Source organism: Choloepus didactylus, chromosome 12 (genome assembly GCF_015220235.1).
Source record: "Choloepus didactylus isolate mChoDid1 chromosome 12, mChoDid1.pri, whole genome shotgun sequence".
Lineage (NCBI taxonomy): Eukaryota > Metazoa > Chordata > Mammalia > Pilosa > Megalonychidae > Choloepus > Choloepus didactylus.
The window spans coordinates 46,433,696-46,454,511 of record NC_051318.1 but is presented as its reverse complement, the minus strand read 5'-3'; positions in this window follow the sequence as shown (position 1 = coordinate 46,454,511).

Genomic DNA, 20,816 nt, shown 5'->3' with positions numbered 1-20,816 from the left:
TTTTGGGGGGCATAATACATCCAAACCGGCACAGCCATATTCTAAATATATTACTTTCTCCATATATACATTTCTTAAATAATTTGGATGGAGATTTTCTGTATTAAATGAAAGTCTAAGGAATATTGCTTTCAATAACTAGAGGAAGAATTTTTTCATAAGTTATATAATATTATATATCATTGAGTAGTGGATTACAGTTAGAGTTGAAATTGGAAGTCTGTGGTGAAATATGCTGGGGAAGTCACAGACACACTCAGAGGCTACCTCATAGACTTCGCCTAACCTCCCCTCCCAACCACTTTTCTTTGCAGATATTCCCATTCCACAGCTTAGAGGAGACCATTAGGTCCAATAGAGCAGCCTGACGGTACCTTGAACCCTAAACTGAGAATAAGTAACCTCAGTTATTTGCCATGGTGGGAACTCTGCACAAAGTTTGCTTAACACTTTCCTTCTGCTCACTGGCAGGGCCCCTCCACATGGGGTGTATAAATACCCTACCCTTGGAAAGCACAGATTTGTCTCTCCATTCCATGAAAGGTAGCAGTGGGGAATTGCCATCTACTGCCCCAGCCTGAGCAGTTTGGCTTCCCCAGGGGACTGGCCATGATGACATCTCTTCCCCTGCTCTTTTGAACCCTTTGCACTGTATAAGTAATAAGGTTGCTGAAAGTCTTTGTTGTGCCAGAGCTTATGTTCCCACTGTGTATCAACTCCCTTCACAAAATAGTGCATTACATCATAGTTAAGTCCATTTAAATCCAGACTCGGACACTTCGTGGCTGAGGGCACTTAGGCAAGTTTTGTTCTCTATGTTCCAACTTCTTCATTTTCAAAATTTGGATAATATTAGGATGCATATCATGTGTTGATGATAAGAATTAAATGAGCTATTATATATAAGGCACTCAGTGTAGTGACTGGCAAAGGGAAAACTCTAAACATATTAGTTGCAATGATTATAGTGATGATGATGATAATGACAATAATGATGATTTTCATTGGCAAGTTATCTAGGTGTCAGCACACTCTGATACATGGTGAATTTTAGTCCCTGGATTTAGATTTGTGTTTCCTGTTGAAAATTAGATGCTACACATAAGCTTAAAATTATATAATTTGGTTTTTATATAATATATAAAATTATTATTTCCATACTTTTTGAAAGTGTTGTTCATTAACCAACCATTAAATAACTAAATTTTCAGTTTTCTCACCAGTATATTAGAGATAATATTACCTGCCTTATCAAGTTGTTTGAAAGGATTAAAATATGAAAGTTATATAAAAATTGTGTAATTCAGTTCCTGGTACATAAAAAGTAAATAACAGTACTTGTTATTTCTGTTATCACTATTAACATTCATTTCCAATAAACTTTAGTGTGTGCTATTAATAAAGTTTTTGCTAGTTTTAGAGAACATAGACAACAAAGAAAGTTTAAACTTTGGCCATTGACAGGGGAAGTGAAACATGAATCTTGAAGGATTTCATTCCAGTTGATCTATGGAAGAGAGCAGATACCTGGAACTAACACAATTTATCCGTGGCACAGAAGACATGTCAGATGCTAGAAATGAAGGGCTGTTCCACTGTTTGTTTTCAGATCTTCAGGTATTTGCAGCTGTTAGCAAGGGAATACAACGTGGTCCTTCCCGGAGACACTGAGGAGTCTGGTTGGCTACCTGCAGTGAGTGTGCATGTTCACGATCCAGTCAGCACACTGCCTATTTGGAGAGATCAGTGCTGCAGGTGGGTTTCAGTGTAGATGAGAGGAGGGGTGTGTGATGCAGAACTCTTCTCCATAGGACCGAGATACCTAAACAAACCAGAGTCCCCCTGAAGTTTCTTCTGAGTGACTGGATGGCCCTGACTTACCTTGACCACATTCATCTAGATTTGAAATCTGATTTGAGGCTCATCTGTGACACTCTAAGTAGTTTATAATCAACTGCGCATAGTGTGTGTGTGCATGTGTGTGTGTATGATTGGGGGAACAAGACACAGTTAGGAAGAGAATTAGGAGACTAGACAGATAGTCTCTGGTGTGGACATCCTGTGGACAGTATTTAGCCTACTGTTCTCAAGAATAACTATATTTAGAATCATCTAGGGATCCTAATTTTTTAATATATTACTATGCCCAGACCCTAAACATAAATATTCATACTTAATAGATTTAGAGAGCAAGTAGCCAGTGTTCAAAACTACTGCTTCAGGCAAGGAGAAGTTGTATAAAGATTTTAATTGACTGGATAAAATGATGTAATTTGACTTTTAGAAAAATCTGTCAGCAGTGTGGATTAGTAGGGGCACAACTGAACACAGTAGTATACAATTTATAAGAAAACATCAAATTGTTAGAAAGCAATCTAAAACCATTAACCTAATTGAGAGGAATATACTTCTGACTCCATGTCTGCATTATTGTTTATTGACTGGATAAATTGAATTGCTTTAACATCAAACAAGTTAATTTATTTGTGTTTTGGATTATGTGGCTTCTAAGGTCCCAACACACTCTGATACACAGTGAATTTCAGTCCCTGGGTTTAGATTCAAGCTTCCTGTTGAAATTATATGCTACATATAGATTAAATAGCATATAATCTGGTTTTTATGTAATATATAAATTATATTTTTATCCTTTTTGAAACTTATATTAATTAACTAACTATGGGAAAGAAATTAAAAATTGCAGGTAACAATAAGACTACCCATTATACGAAATATTAAGAAATCTATGTTATCTGAATTAGGTCTTTTAAAACAGACAAGAAAATGTATGGAGAGAAGGTTTCAGCACTTGACTAATTATGGAAATATGACCATCTTTTTAAACCCATAGGTGATTTCACATATAAATGAGGGAGATGGACATCGTTTCTAAAATCATATTCTCTTCTGACCTAAAACTGAAGGTTCACTATTCATCCATTTGGATTAAGAAACCATTTCGATTTCAATTGCAAAAAAAAATTTTCATAAACTCACAACACTCTATCAGCTACCAAGACCACAATACTATCTGATTCTTTACAAAATTACAACTAAAAGAGAGCAGATTGCTTATGCATTACACATTTGAGACAAGCTTAAATTGCACAAAGGGAAAGTTAGAGATGGAAAGCCAGGCTATAAAAATAACCAAGTAGTTAATCCTCAATAGAGGGCATTGCAGGGGACATCCTGAAAGAAGAGAGAAAGATGAAACTGAAAGAGAGAGGGAAACTGAAACAGAATTCGGAGGGTGCTGAGACCAGTAAGAGTTATGAAGTTTTAGAACTAGAAGGAATCATAGAGAATTTTTATACAATTAATCTGAGTCAGCACCAGAACCTGAATTTAAAGCCTTCTCCATCCAAGTTCAAAGGTCTTTTCTACTTCACGTTGCTACCTTTTCTTTATATAAAATATCTTTTCCTGAAATATATTAACACATAGCACATGCACACACACACACACACCCGCACACCCTTCTGCAACTGTTTTAAGCTAATACCGATTACAAAGCACAGAAATATGTTCAGGGCATTTTTTTCTAGTATAGTATAGACTCCAGCCAAAACATAATAAAAATGTGACAATCTACTCTAGAACAGGAAAAAATTTCTCTTCTCCCAGAATTTCCATCTTTGTCTATAAATCCATAATTCCCCACTCTCCACCCCCTCTTCATAGAACAGAATTGAGAAAGACCTTGTTTCCATAGCTTCTCATCTGTGGCTACATATTACTGCTCCCATCTAAGAAGTGTTTATACTAAGTTTGGTCTCGTTCCCAGATATTCTGTTGTAACTGGTTGAACCATTACTGATTCTGTTGTAACTGGTTGAACCATTACTGAAAATCCATTGTATGATTGGGCTTGGGAGAAAGGACATATAGGTCCCTCAGTTTTTTCACCTGCACACATAGCCTTCTGCCCCCACCGTGGGCTGAATAACCTAAACCAGCCATCATCTACTGCAGATCAGAATAATGCTTGGGTAGGTTATCCTGAGGCCTAGGCTTGTGGGAAAGTGCTAGGAAACATATTTGATTACAAATCAAGGGATGGTGTTGAATCTATTTATTCTTTTGTTGTGCTTCCATTCTTAATCTATCAATTGGTTCAGAACCCGTAAGAGGAAAAGTGGTGCAGCCAGTGATCACCTTCAAAATACAATTGTCGAAGTGTAAGACATCTAGAGAAAAATAATTTGCAAAATTATTAAATAAAATGTGAAGTTGTTTAATAAATATTTCATGCTTCCTTAAGGTACTATATCTAAGTCAAATTCAAAATAGGACTTCAACCAGGAATAAAAAGATCAATCTTTAAGTTACGTCAGATTTACATATAATTTGCATTAACAGACCTTAAAGCCATCTCCTTTGGAGAATTTAAAAATTTATGAATAGGGGAAGGTCCATCTATCTGTCTGTCTGTCTATCTATCTATCTGTTATCAGAGAGCGATATTTTATTTCTAAATTAAAAACATATAAATGCATATTAACATGTTTAGTTTATGCCTTTCAAAAAACGCTTGTTTACCAAATGATCAAAATGAACAAAGAGTCTATATCTAGGAAAAAAAATATCTAAATTAACCAGAAGTAGGAATTTGCATATGCCTGTATATTATTTTTCACTATAAATCAACAATTGATTTTTAATCATTATTTGAGAAATGTGGCCTTGACATTTTCTTAAAATTGACTCTATTCATATTAATTATTTTTAAGCTCATATCTGCTTTTTATTCATATTTCAGCTAATATATAAACTGTACTAAGATTGTTTTGTCAAAACCCTTTCAAGCGCATGGCTAAGGCACCCTGCATAATTTATATGGAATGTTAAAAAGAAAATTATCTTTCTGGGAAATTAGATATTTAAATAAATTGGAATTTTTAATTAGCTATCTGTCCATATAACACTGACATACACATATATTATATACATAGCCTTTCTGGTGAATATAGCTGTACATTTACTGTTGATTTAAGTTTGCTTGCATTTAAATGAACACATAGTTATTATTCCAGAAAAGTGGCAAACTAAATGTCTCTGTCTCTCTATTGTCTATCTATCTATCTATCTATCATCTATCTACCCATCTATCTAATGCATGCATGTATTAGTCCTATCCTATATTCCTTCCTTATTGCATGCATCCATGCTGTCCTACATTGTTTTTAAATGGAGAGTAAATCATGCAGGGCCATATCGTAGGAATTTTATTTACCTTAGAAATAGTATTTATCAAAACTGCTTCTAAAAGGTTTTTTAGATGTGTGGTTAGGAATCATACATTGCCTATTTCTGTGTACAAATAGGTACACAGAAAATGTACGTATTTGTTACCTTTTCCAGTTGTAGTCACTGCACTGACCATTTCAAGTTTATTCTTCATCATTCCTACATGGTAATTCTCTACAAAAGGGCAGTCCATTTCTCAAAAGTATCTCAGCTTTTAGTGCTTATTACTTAAAGTTGCATAAGAGCATTCAAGACTGAGACTAGAAAAACAGGATCATGTCTCTTTAATGCCTTCTCTCCTTTGACTTCAGCAAAAACCTCTCCTCATCTGCTGCTTCCTTTTCTGTTCTACTTGATTCAATCACGGGCACAGGAATGCCTTCTTCCCTGGCAGCCTAAAGCCCTCAATAAGCGCCCATATAAACTGGCCACTCACAACCCTAGATATATATATCATCCTATCTTTTCTCCAACTGTCCATATACACTGAATCTTATTTTATAAGGGACTATTTTCAACTAGATACACAATGTGCAAGATATGAAAAATATTTGTATGCTAAGGTAGCATTTTCCAAATTGATAAGCCATAGAATATTAATCCCAATAAATTCCCTGATGTAGCGATGTATGGAGATGAGCGGGGATGGGAGAAGTGTCAAAACAAGGTTTGGGTTTATAGTCACAATGCATAAAAGCATCTTGAAAGTCCTGTGTTTTTCAGTAAAGAAATGTGTTTAAGTTGTAATTCCAATGTTTCTTTTTTTTTTTATAATAAATTTTATTTTGAAGTAAGTTCAATCTTACAGGAACAGTTGTAAAAACAGTACAAACCCCATACATAGAACTCCATCATACCCCGACCCCCCTCCCCCCATACCCCGATCCATCACCTTTAAGATCCTGTCACACCACTGTCTCTTTCTTTCCCTTCCTCCCTCCCTCCCTAACACCCATCATCTATTGCTCTGTCCTCTGAACATATGACAGCTAGCTGCACGTATCTTTGAACAAACAATATAATTCACATATACCTTTCCCATGGACAAGAACATTATTTTATGTAATCTCATTAAACGCAGCTAGGAAGTTCAAGAAATTCAACATTGATATAAAGCTCACATTCTATATTTCCTTTTTTTTTTTTTCTTGTGTCCCATCTGTGTCCCTTTGAGCCTCCACTCCTCCAACCTCTGATCCCTCCCAGGATCATCCTTGGCATTTAACTGTCATCTATTTAGACTGTCTTTTTTTTTTTTTTTCAATTGTGGAAAGATGTATAGCCTAAATCTTCCTATTCCACCCCTCCCTAGCATTCCATTAGTGGGATTAATCACATTTAGAATGTTGCAATGTTATCACCTTCTGACCTTCCATTTCTAGAAGTTTCCCTTCACCCCAAACAAAAACCCTACTCTCATTTCTTAACTCCCCATTGCCCCTTCCCACACTTCTTGGAACCCCTACTCTACTTTTCATCTCTTTGGTCATATTCTCTGATACTTTCTTTGTGTTTACCATGGGGCTTAAATTTAACATCTTAAATCTATAACAATCTTGTTTTTCTTTGATACCAACTTAACTTCAATAGGACATGTAAGCTGTGTTCCTATACTCCTCCATTCCCCCACCTTTATGTAGTTCTTGACAAGAATTACATATTTTACACTGAGTCCAAAACCACTGATTTATCATTACAGTTTATGTATTTTAGATCCTGTAGGATGTAAATAGTGAAGTTATAAATCAACAATACAGTAGTATTGGTCTTTATATTTACCATATGATCTTTACTGGAAATCTTTATTTCTTCATGTGGTTTCAGTCAATTGTTTAGTGTCCCTTCCTTTCAGCCTGCTTAGGACTCATCTACTGGTGATGAAGTCCCTCAGCTTTTGATTATCTGGGAATGTTTTCATCTCCCCCTCATTTTTATCCTTCAGGTGTTTGTGTATTCTCCAAGTCTCTGATGGTTATTGACTTCTATTTGTATTCCATTGTGGTCAGAGAATGTGCTTTGAACAAATTCATTTTTTTATTTTTTATTTTATTGAGGCTTGTTTTTATGTCCCCGCATACAGTCCATTCTGGAGAAAGATCCGTGATCACTAGTGAAGAACATGTGTCCCAGTGACCTGGGATGTAATATTCTATATATGTCTGTTAAAAGTCTCTACATCTCTCCCTCATTTCTTTGTTTCTCTGTCGGCAGGGCTCCCTTTAGTATCTGAAGTAGGGCAGGTCTTCTATTAGCAAACTCTCTCAGCATTTGTTTGTCTGTGAAAAATGTAAGCTCTCCCTCAAATTTGAAGGAGAGTTTTGCTGGATAAAGTATTCTTGGTTGGAAATTTTTCTCTCTCAGAATTTTAAATATGTCATGCCACTGCCGTCTCACCTCCATGGTGGCTGCTGAGTAGTCATTACTTAGTCTCATGTTGTTTCCTTTGTAAGTGGTGAATTGCTTTTCTCTTGCTGCTTTCAGAACTTGCTCCTTGTCTTCAGTATTTGACAGTCTGATCAGAATATGTCTTGGAGTGGGTTTGTTTGAATTTATTCTATTTGCAGTTCACTGGGCATTTATGCTTTGTGTATTTATATTGTGTAGAAGGTTTTGGAAGTTTTCCCCAACAATTTCTTTGAATACTCTTTCTAGACCTTTACCCTTCTCTTCCCCTTCTGGGACACCAATGAGTCTTAAATTTGGACGTTTTATTTTATCTATCATATCCCTGAGATCCATTTCAATTTTTTCAATTTTTTTTCCCATTCTTTCTTTTGTTCTTTCATTTTCTGTTCTGTGCTCCTCGAGGAGGTTGAGCTGTTGTTCAACTTCCTCTAATCTTGTATTATGAGTATCCAGAGTCTTTTTAATTTGGCCTACAGTTTCTTTAATTTCCATGAGATCTTCTATTTTTTTTACTTACTCTTGCAATATCTTCTTTATGCGCTTCTAGGGTCTTCTTTATGTCTTTTATATTCCATGCAATGCTCTTCTTCAAGTCTTTTATATCCCATGCCATGCTCTCATTGCCTGTCTGTAGTTCTTTGATTAATTCTGCCAGGAACTGTGTGTCTTTGAATCTTTTGATTTGAGTGTTTGGGTTTGGGTTCTCCATGTTGTCTGGTTTTATCATATGCTTTAAGATTTTCTGTTGTTTTTGGCCTCTTGGCATTTGCTTTACTTGATCTTTAATTTGTTAGAATTGCAGCTTGGTGACATGCACTTTCTCTAACTAACCAGCAGATGGCGTCCATGAGTCACTTATTCCCCTCAAGTCAGTTCTCTCCAACTTTGTGGTGTTTGGGAATCTGATTCTTTTGGGGTCCAATTGGCACACTTAATTCGGGTGTGTTGTCAGTGCTGTCTGCCCTCAATGAGGGGCATGTACCTGAGCGGTTAGGGAGGAAGGGCAGGTTTAATAATCAAACCTCCCAGGTGTTCCCAGAGATTGAAGGCTGTTCTCTGCCACTGACACAAAAGTCCTTGGTATTGGCGTAGGTTCCTTGGGATTTCTGAGAGGTTCCCCCCTCCCTGCTGTGCTTTTCCAGGACCTCTACTGATGGGGGGAGGGCTGTGCCACGTTACAAGTGAGCGCCAGCCTCCAGGGAAGCCTTGGGCCACCAGGCTGTGTAGGGGCATTCCCAGCCCACTTCAAAGATGGTTGAATGGAACACGTTAACTTAACCCTTTCCGCACCGCTCCTCTCTCCCAGCTCCGGGACGATCAGCCGTGGGTGTATTCAAGGCCACTGTCCACGGCCAATATTGTGTCGTGTGAGCGGTGCTGCGGGAAAGACTCCCTGTTAGGCTGGGTTTCTTGGCTCGGCTCTGTGCTGTGTGTTCGGCCCTGGGCAGGAGTAGCCCTGCCTGCTAGGGAGACGGCTGAAAGTCGTGCATCTCCCCTTTGCTTTCCTGGACCCAAGACAATCAGCAGTGGGTGTGGGAAGGGGTATCCTCCACCCCAGACACCGAGGTGTTAGTCCAGAGCACTCCCATCTTCTCTGCAGCTGTTCCCGGGCTTCTTTTTTTTTAATAAAAAACACCAACCCACCATTTCCCCACACCACAGCATGGCCAAGGGATTCAGCCTACTCACTCACTCATTTCAGAATGCAGACTCCTGGTTTCACCAAGCGCACATTCCCTCTGGCTTTAGCAGAACTTGTCCGGCTGGTGCTACTCTGGAAGTGGTGTTCTGGGTCCTTTCTGTTTTTTTATCTAGTGTTTTCCACGGAGGTGTTTTTCCTCTGTCTCACCTAGTCGCCATCTTAGGTTCCTGCCTTCAATGTTTCTTATAAGGACTAGTCCATAAATGTATGTTTGTCACCTAATACCTGTTAAGATCCTTTTGAGAAAAAGTTACTTGTCTACTCCTGCCCCAATTAACTTAAAATTGTTGCTTTGGTACTATCCATTATGCTATTTACTACACTCTGCATGTCACCTGACCTAGTCCCACACAGGGCCAGGCTGGAGGCCTGGTGAAAGTGAGTTCTCTCACATATACATCCCATAGAAGTAACTATTGGGATAAGCTAAAACAATGGATTCTTAGGAAAGCCTGGAAGGTCCATTGATGTTGGCTGAGTATGGGCTCAGGACTCCCAGTTCCTCACAGCAGACATGCTTGGTTACTGGAAGGGGTCGCCACATTCTCCTCCAAGAAGGAGATTCCCAGGTCTCTTTACTTCCAACTATGCCAACTGAAACTCCAGCATAATTACCTTATATGGTTGCAAAAACTAACTTTAGCAAACAATGTCACCTGGATCTAACATTTAGATACCAGGTATGATTTCTAACTTTGCCTCCAGTTTCCTCTTGCTTCCTGGACACAAATTATTTAATGATGAGTAGGAATCACACATGTCCAGTCACACTGCAGCTGCATAGAGGACCAGCCTGTGGACCCTGCAGTCCCTTATTTCAAGGCCTTGGCAAAAGCATCACAGTGAGCCTGGGCAGGACCTACCGCACTGTCCACATGAAAATATTCTCTGAAATTTGAAAACCAGGAAAAATATTGTCTCCCCTACTATCGTTCTTTTTTATATTCCCTTATGAAAGCTTCAGTACATTTTAACATCCCATTTTCTTCTTCTCCTATGCTGACAAGGAGCTAAAGGTAGGCTTGATGTTCAGACAACTCTGCAATCTATTTGAAACATCTAAATAAAACAAGCTAGAATACAGAATTAATTTAAACACATATACAATTTGTAGCAACTATCAGAAAATTAGAATTTACTAAAGAAATCTGTTCTTTCTGAATTTATAATGCTGAAGAAGAATAATTAATGTTTTTAATAATAGCTCTAAAGATTATTAAAGAAAATTAGATTTGTCTAATATCAATTTACATGCTGATTGTATTTAATATGTCCTAATACTTTTTTATTTGGTAATCTATTCGCAATATGTATAGACTGATGCATAGATGCAGTGGAACATCAGAAATTGACTTTTATGCTTTTCATTTTCTTGGAACGCAATGTGCATGTTCCTGTAAAAATGTTTAAATAGTAGTTAGTATCTGATTCCAGCTATTATTGCATATAATATATTGCATATATTAACCCCAGAATTCCAGGAAGAGATATTACAAAGGGCTCTCTATGCATACACACACCAAATACACACACAGAGAAACACCTGTGAAGCAAAATGCCTTCATTCTTTTTGGCTCTGAATAAACTTCAAAGGCTTTCAGTGGTAATGGGAGTTACAGATCTCCTCTTATGAACTGGTTCCAAGACATGGGGGGATGTGAGACTTGCGTTGGCAAAGGGAATGAAGATTCTGTCACAAAAGTTGGGGAACAGAGGCACCACTCTGGGCAGTAGAGGAAGCCAGTGCCTAGTCACAAATGCTTCCAGTGGGTCTAAGGGGGAGGGATAAAATTCCTAAGGGATGGATGAGAGACAGGCCTGAAAGTACTGTCAGAATGAGGATGTTCACACAGAGCCTCAGGAACACTGACACATCATTTGAATTTCACATGGAAACAGAAGCACACATACTCCCTTTGCTAAACATTCTGAAGAAACATGAATCCATTGGAACACTAAGAGACTACATCACTACAATATAAGTCTTTTTCCTTAGTTTTGTCAGAGGTGATTAGAAATGAAATTGGAAATGAAACCCCATATATTTCTTTCCTAGATTTACCATCTCCCTTTAACAAAATATTCTTGCCTACAATATTTCTTAATGAGCCTTTTCTGCTTTCTTTTTTATATGGTTCCATCTTACCATTTTTATAATACGTAATCTACTATGATTTGATTCCTATTTCAAACAGTTTGTGCTGTAATGCAATCAAATTCTATTTGATTACTTGATATCACTATTTGCTCAGCCATTACATGTCCATTGGAGTTGCTTACAAATGATACCTAAGACATAGAAAGCAGAGGAAAATGCTAAAATCTAGGGCAGTAAAAATGCTATTTGAAATTTACTATCTCCATGCTAGTCCCAGTTATCTGTTCCAAAGGGAGTGACGAGTTTGTTAACAGAAGAGATTATATTATGAATAGTGATTATATAATAAAAATTGGACTTGTACTTAAAATGTTTTATCCAGTGTGCAAAAGTACTTTCATTTGTCTCTTTGGTTTTACTTTAAAGAGCCCATTACAAATATAATTTTGCATGTTATCAGCTACTTGAACCCAGCTCTTCCATTTATGAACTTGAACTTGAATTCTATTTGTCAAATGATGGTGCATTATTGCAGTGCTAGGAGCATGAGCGTATTTTAATGGAAACTATTTTATATTTTATGATTTCAAATGAAAATCAATTATAGGTACAATATAAACCACAAATTGATTAAGATTGGTCTCTTGCCAGCTGAAGAGGTTTTCAAGAGCTCAGGCTACAGATGCCTGACTAGTGTTTTGATCAGTAATTTTCTAGAATTTTTGAAACAGTTAAAATTGTGGGTGTTAAAATTCTGTGGCAATGTTTTGGGCATTCCATAGGCAAAGAATTTATTTATCAGGAGGCAATTACATCTTGTTTATTGTTTCATTTCCCTATAATATTTCAGTAAATTATCTCTACTAAAAAATACATCATTTTTCTTACTAGTACATTACACATTTTCATGATTGTAATTTGAGTAATGCCCCTTATTTTACTATTAAGGAGGGAAGACCAAACTTACTTTCTGGAATTGTCAGCCATTAGTGGATCACTAAACTTAGCAAACAGTCAAAATGGATCATTCTACTAAAATTAATATAGTAATCTACAAGGTATAATTGCTACAAGGGGAAATGATAACAGTGATGATTCTTCCATTTTAGTTTCATTATAAATTCTTTCTTTGAAAATAAAAAAGATTAAAAAGTAATATAAATATATTTTTCTGGGATTTATTTCTTTATATTTAAATATCTACCACAGTCGTCAATGGATCATGTATTATTTATCCCCAGGAGGATCTTGAAACTTTTCAGTGGCATTCATTTTCCTTTCACTATAATCCCTCATTTAATGATCTATAAACATTTCTGTTGCCATAAAGGCAAGCTGTACAGAGAGCTTGGATCCATTTATGGGTTGTCTGTCTGGTTTGGTAAAGTTTCCTTGTCTAGAATTTTAAAAAGAAAGAAATAGAAATTTAACACTTATCTCATAGGGTTTTGTGAGAACTAAAATAAAAGAAAATGTAAATAATCTTTTACATTATCTAATATGTACTAGGAACTCAATAACTATCAGTATCATTAATTATTATTATAAACAGATTGGTAAAAATACTTGAAATGGAGTGTGCATTTCTAAAAATTCAACTAGTGATGTCCTGTGATCTACTTCCTTTCTCCTCTTCTAACCCTTCTTTATTAAGGAATTGTCTAATGCAGATCAGTGTAAACACATGCCTCCATTATCAGTTTTCTGTTTTGACTAGGACTATGAGAAAGAAATAAAAAAAATATAAAACATTGAACAGATTATTGAAATGAAATGAAATGGAAGCAGCAATGTGAGATTTCTTGAAATTTTAAAATGAAAATGTCTTTTTGTTTCAAGAAAAGCAATGTAAGTAAAAATGTATTTGTGGGAAGGCTTGACCATATTTCATAGGACCAATAATAAAAACTAGTTTGGGATGCATAGTAACTTCAGGGAAGGTCGTGGAAGAAAACTTGAATTCCCAACTGATAAAGACTGGGCTTAATCCTATAAACTCTAGAGAAGCTTTTTAGATCCCGAACATGTCTTAAGTGTGGCACAAGAATAACACTTTCTTATTATAGCTAACTCAACTTAAAAATTTTCACATAAATCAAAGGACAAAATATTTTGTATCAGATAATGTTAAACCTTGCTAAAATGGGGAGCAGGTAGGGAGGGAACATAATTCCATTGGGATGGAATAAAAGTATCGCCCCATATAATTTTCAAAATCACAATTCCCCATATTTCCCAAATAAACTAGAATTAGTTCTTGTGATCATTCACTAGCACTCTAGCCCAGCTGCCTTGTTAACAGTGTGCCTGTTTGGGATTTCAAGAACACTATTTTACAAATGGAGCAGGCAATTCAGGTAGAATTACTCAGCTATTGATAATCACAATAGAGTATCTTTCATCTTTCAGCCATATCTGTACTATATGACCATGTTTTATAAATGGCCAAAGATGGCTTCTGTGCCTTTGCCCCTAGGTTGTTTATTTCTTCACAGAACCATTAGCTCCAAAGCCCACTGGCATCAAATCAAATTCTTACATATCTGATTGTTTTAAATATAGCCCAAGTAAGTGTATTTTTAGCCATTTAGAGCCTGCCTGCTTTGTATATCCCATGAAACTGCACTCAACATCTGTTAGTCATGGATAGGACAGACCCTGGGGCCATAAAAGATCTCAAGCCACTGCTGCCTTTCAATGTTCTGTGACCCAGAGACTCCCCATCATGCTGTCGAACAACATCACCTAGATATTTAAGCACTCTCTCCCATTCCTCTCTCTTCTGGGACTTTCCTCTTCCACTTCTGGTGGTGGCCCTTGAGCCACTGCCCCTGGAAAAATCTGCTGTGAGGGACTTCCCCTCTGACACAGCAGGTCCAATTGCTGCCCCCCAATAAAGCTGGCTGCTTCTGCCATCCAGTGGTCCTGCCTCCTTCCTCCCAAATCAAATTCACAACAGGCCATCTGCATTTTCAGTGACTATTTAATTGCCTTTCTTGGATCAAAAGGAATTGATTAAAAACTAAACTATATTATATAGCCCTCTAACTACAGAGGTTCAAAAAACTTCATATTTTAGTTCTCCCATAAGACTAAAAGTTAGCAGACATTGTCTGACTTCTTGTATGTTAAGTAACAGGACATTAAACAGAGTTGTTCCTTATTTTCTTCTGCTGCCTGAGACCACTTTTGCCTGATTTGGATATCTGACAACCTGCCACAGAGAACAGAATTTTTAGAACAGAATTTGAATTTCAAATTCCTTAAATAGGTAATGAATACATGCATAAAAAATGAAAAGTAAGCATAACATCCTGCAAAATATATCCTATAAAGTCTATGAAGGAGGGATGTTTTGGTAACTGACTCTCTGCCCAATTCTGCAGTTCTAACTTTAAACCAGTTCTGGTGCTACTGAGGTGATCAATGAGGACGACATGTTCCTGAGTACACTGCTGTGTGCTCAACTGCATTCTGTATTCATAGGGTATATTGTATTGCACCAAGATTGATGAGGTGTACCTGCTCAAGATGAGGTGGCCTGGGGCAGACAAAGTGATTGTCTCCAGCCATGTGTATACATTGCTGGACAGGAAGGGAGGCCTTGGGCTTTCAAAAGATATATATGTGACTCTCTCTCTCACAAACTTATCATTTGCAAATGGTGTCCACTTTTTTTTTTCATTTTATTGAGATATATTCACATACCACACAGTCATACAAAATAAATTGTACCTTTGATTGTTCACAGTCCCATTACATAGTTGTACATTCATTACCAAAATCAATCCCTGACACCTTCATTAGCACACACACAGAAATAACTGGAATAATAATTAAAGTGAAAAAGAGCAACTAAAGTGAAAAAGAACACTGGGCGCCCTTGTCTGTTTGTTGGTTTGTTTCCTTCCCCCACGTTTCCACTCATCCATCCACAAACTAGACAAACGAGAGTGTGATCCCTATGCCCCCCCCAATCCCACTGTCCCCCCTCATAAGCCAAATTTTTATACAATTGTCTTCAAGATTCATGGGTTCTGGGTTGTAGTTTGATAGTTTCAGGTATCCAACACCAGCTACCCCAATTCATTAGAACCTAAAAAGGGTTGTCTAAAGTGTGCATAAGAGTGCCCACCAGAGTGACCTCTCGGCTCCTTTTGGAATCTCTCTGCCACTGAAGCTTATTTCATTTCCTCTCACATCCCCCTTTTGGTCAAGAAGATGTTCTTTAGCCCACGATGCCGGCTCTACATTCCTCCCTGGGAGTCATATTCCACATTGCCAGGGAGATTCACTACCCTGGGTGTCTGATCCCATGTAGGGGGGAGGGCAGTGATTTCACCTTTCAAGTTGGCTTAGGTAGAGAGACAGGGCCACATCTGAGCAACAAAGAGGCATTCGGGAGGAGGCTCTTAGGCACAATTATAGGGAAGCCTAGCCTCTCCTTTGCAGCAACAGTCTTCCCAAGGGCAAATTCCGTGGTAGACGGCTCAATCCATCTAACCACCAGTTCCCTATGTCTGTGGGCATGTTAGCAACCATCGCGGTGGGGCAGGCCAATACCCCTGCATTCTCCACAGGCTCCTCAAGGGGGCTCTGCATATTTTTTTCCTTGTTTTTTTTTTTTTAAACATTTTTTTTCCTAAATCAACTGTATGAAAAATTTTAAAAATTTAAAAAAAAAATTTAAAAAAACATACAATAAAAGAACATTTCAAAGAGACCATAACAATGGAGTAAGAAAAAGACAACTAACCTAAGATAACTACTTTACTTCCAACATGTTCTTACTCTACCCCAAGAAAGTAACCTAATATAGCAACATTTCTGTGAACTTGGTCCTACTATACCCATCAGAAATTAACAGACCTTAGTCATTCCTGGGCATTCCCAGAACATTAAATTTACCCATGATAGCTTATCTGTTCTTCTTGGATTATTGTTCCCCCTTCCTTATTTGCTCTCTATCGCTAGTTCCCCTACATTCTACATTATAAACCATTCGTTTTACATTTTTCAAAGTTCATGTTAGTGGTAGCATACAATATTTCTCTTTTTGTGCCTGGCTTATTTCGCTCAGCATTATGTCTTCAAGGTTCATCCATGTTGTCATATGTTTTACAACATTGTTCCTTCTTACTGCCATGTAGTATTCCATCGTGTGTATATACCACATTTTATTTATCCACTCATCTGTTGAAGGACATTTGGGTTGTTTCCGTCTCTTGGCAATTGTGAGTAATGCTGGTATGAACATTGGCGTGCAGATATCTGTTCGTGTCATTGCTCTCCGATCTTCCAGGTGTATACCGAGAAGTGTAATCGCTGGATCGAAGGGTATCTCTATATTTAGTTTTCTAAGGAACTGCCAAACTGACTTCCAGAGTGGCTGAACCATTATACAGTCCCACCAACAATGAATGAGAGTTCCAATTTCTCCACATCCCCTCCAGCATTTGTAGTTTCCTGTTTCTTTAATGGCAGCCATTCTAATCGGTGTTAGATGGTATCTCATTGTGGTCTTAATTTGCATCTCTCTAATAGCTAGTGAAGCTGAACATTTTTTCATGTGTTTCTTGGACATTTGTATTTCCTCTTCAGAGAACTGTCTTTTCATATCTTTTGCCCATTTTATAATTGGGCTGCCTGTACTTTTGTCATTGAGTTGTAGGATTTCTTTATATATGCAAGATATCAGTCTTTTGTCAGATACCTGGTTTCCAAAATTTTTTCCCATTGAGTTGGCTGCCTCTTTACCTTTTTGAGAAATTCCTTTGAGGTGCAGAAACTTCTAAGCTTGAGGAGTTCCCATTTATCTATTTTTTCTTTTGTTGCTTGTGCTTTGGGTGTAAAGTCTAGGAAGTGGCCACCTAATACAAGGTCTTGAAGATGTTTTCCTACACTATCTTCTAGGAGTTTTATGGTACTTTCTTTTATATTGAGATCTTTGGTCCATTTTGAGTTAATTTTTGTGTAGGGTGTGAGGTAGGGGTCCTCTTTCATTCTTTTGGATATGGATATCCAACTCTCCCAGCCCCATTTGTTGAAAAGACCATTATGACCCAGTTCAGTGACTTTGGGGGCCTTATCAAAGGTCAGTTGGCCATAGATCTGGGGGTCTATCTCTGAACTCTCAATTCAATTCCATTGATCTATATGTCTATCTTTGTGCCAGTACCATGCTGTTTTGACAACTGTGGCTTTATAATAAGCTTCAAAGTCAGGGAGTCTAAGTACTCCCACTTGGTTTTTCTTTTTTAGAGTGTCTTTAGCAATTCGAGGCATCTTCCCTTTCCAAATAAATTTGATAACTAGCTTTTCCAAGTCTGCAAAGTAGGTTGCTGGAATTTTGATTGGGATTGCATTGACTCTGTAGATGAGTTTGGGTAGAATTGACATCTTAATGACATTTAGCCTTCCTATCCATGAACATGTAATATTTTTCCATCTTTTAATGTCCCCTTCTATTTCTTTTAGTAGAGTTATGTAGTTTTCTTTGTATAGGTCTTTTACATCTTTGGTTAAGATTATTCAGGTACTTGATTTTTTTAATTGCTATTGAAAATGGTATCTTTTTCTTGAGTGTCTCTTCAGTTTGTTCATTTCTAGCATATAGAAACATTACTGACTTGTGTGCATTAATCTTGTATCCTGCTACTTTGCTAAATTTGTTTATTAGCTCTAGTAGCTGTACCGTCGATTTCTCGGGGTTTTCCAGATATAAGATCATATCATCTGCAAACAATGACAGTTTTACTTCTTCCTTTCCAATTTGGAAGCCTTTTATTTCTTTGTCTTGCCAGATTGCCCTGGCTAGCACTTCTAGCACAATGTTGAATAACAGTGGTGATATCGGGCATCCTTGTCTTGTTCCTGATCTTAGGGGGAAGGCTTTCAGTAACTCACCATTGAGTACTATGCTGGCTGTGGGTTTTTCATATATGCTCTTTATCATATTGAGGAAGTTTCCTTCAATTCCTACCTTTTGAAGTGTTTTTATCAAAAAGGGATTTTGGATTTTGTTGAATGCTTTTTCAGCATCTGTTGAGATGATCATTTGATTTTTCCCTTTTGATTTATCTGTCATAATACATTGATTGATTTTCTTATGTTGAACCATCCTTGCATGCCTGGAATGAACCCCACTTGGTCATGATGTATAATTTTTTTAATGTGTCTTTGGATTCGATTTGCAAGTATTTTGTTGAGGATTTTTGCATCTATATTCATTAGACAGATTGGCTGGTAGTTTTCCTTTTCTGTAGCATCTTTGCCTGGTTTTGGTATTAGATTGATGTTAGCTTCATAAAATGAGTTAGGTAGTGTTCCATTTTCTTCAATGTTTTGAAAGAGTTTGAGTAAGATTGGTGTCAGTTCTTTTTGGAAAGTTTGGTAGAATTCCCCTGTGAAGCCATCTGGCCCTGGGCATTTATTTGTGGGAAGCTTTCTGATGACTGATTGGATCTCTTTGATAGTGATTGGTTGGTTGAGGTCTTCTGTTTCTTCTCTGGTCAGTCTAGGTTGTTCATATGTTTCCAGGAAATTGTCCATTTCCTCTACTTTATAGAGTTTGTTGCCATACGGTTGTTCATAGTACCCTCTTATAATTTTTTTAATTTCCTCAGGATCTGCAGTAATGTCAACTTTCTCATTCATTATTTTGTTTATATAGGTCTTCTCTCCTTTTTATTTTATCAGTCTAGCTAGGGGCTTGTCAATATTGTTCATCTTCTCAAAGAACCAACTTTTGGTGTTATTTATCCTCTCTATTGTTTTTTTGTTCTCTATGTCATTTATTTCGGATTTAATCCTTGTTATTTCTTTTCTTCTACTCGGTTTAGGATTGGTTTGCTGTTCATTTTCTAGCTTTTTCAGTTGATCCATTAGTTCTTTGATTTGGGCTCTTTCTTCCTTTTTAATATATGCATTTAGTGCTATAAATTTCCCCCTCAGTACCGCTTTTGCTGCATCCCATAGGTTTTGGTATGTTGTGTTCTCATTTTCATTCATCTCTATATATTTAGCAATTTCTCTTGCTATTTCTTCTTTAACCCACTGATTGTTTAGGAGTGTGTTGTTTAACCTCCAGGTATTTGTGAATTTTCTAAGTCTCTTAGGGTTATTGACTTCTAATTGTATTCCATTGTGGTCAGAGAATGTGCTTCGAATAATTTCAATCTTTTTAAATTTATTGAGCCTTGTTTTATGTCCCAGCATATGATCTATTCTCAAGAAAGTCCCGTGAGCACTAGAGAAGTATGTGTATCCTGGTGATTTGGGATGCAATGTTCTATATATGTCTGTTAAATCCAATTCATTTATCAGATTGTTTAGGTTTGCAATTTCCTTTTTGGTCTTCTGTCTGGTTGATCTATCTATAGGAGAGAGTGATGTGTTGAAGTCTCCCACAATTATTGTGGAAACATCAATTGCATCCTTTAGTTTCGCCAGTGTTTCTCTCATGCATTTTGTGGCACCTTGATTGGGTGCATAAACATTTATGATTGTTATTTCTTCTTGTTGAATTGCCCCTTTAATTAGTATGTAGTGACCTTCTTTGTCTCTCAAAACATCCTGCATTTAAAGTCTATTTTATCTGAGATTAATATTGCTACACCTGCTTTCTTTTGGCTGTAGCTTACATGAAATATTTTTTTCCATCCTTTCACTTTCAATTACTTTGTGTCCCCGTGTCTAAGATGAGTCTCTTGTATGCAACATATTGATGATTCATTTTTTTTGATCCATTCTGCAAATCTATACCTTTTAATTGGTGAGTTTAATCCATATACTTTCAACGTTATAACCGTGAAGGTATTTCTTGAATCAGCCATCTTATCCTTTGGTTTATGTTTGTTGTATATATTTTTCCCTCTCTCTATTAATATCCTTTAATGTACCCATACTGAATCTCTTTAGTACTGAGCCTTTCTCCATGTCTCTCTCTCCTTTCTTTGTTTCTCTGTCTGTAGGGCTCTCTTTAGTATCTCCAGAAGGGCAGGTCTCTTGTTAGCAAATGCTCTCAGCATTTGTTTGTCTGTGAAAAATTTAAGCTCTCCCTCAAATTTGAAGGAGAGCTTTGCTGGATAAAGTATTCTTGATTGGAAATTTTTCTCACTTAGAATTTTAAATACGTTGTGCCACTGCCTTCTCACCTCCATGGTGGCTGCTGAGTAGTCACTACTTAGTCTTATGCTGTTTCCTTTGTATGTGGTGAATTGCTTTTCTCTCGCTGCTTTCAGAACTTGCTCCTTCTCTTCAGTATTTGACAGTGTGATTAGAATATGTCTCGGAGTGGGTTTATTTGGATTTATTCTATTTGGAGTCCGCTGGGCATTTATGATTTGTGTATTTGTGGTG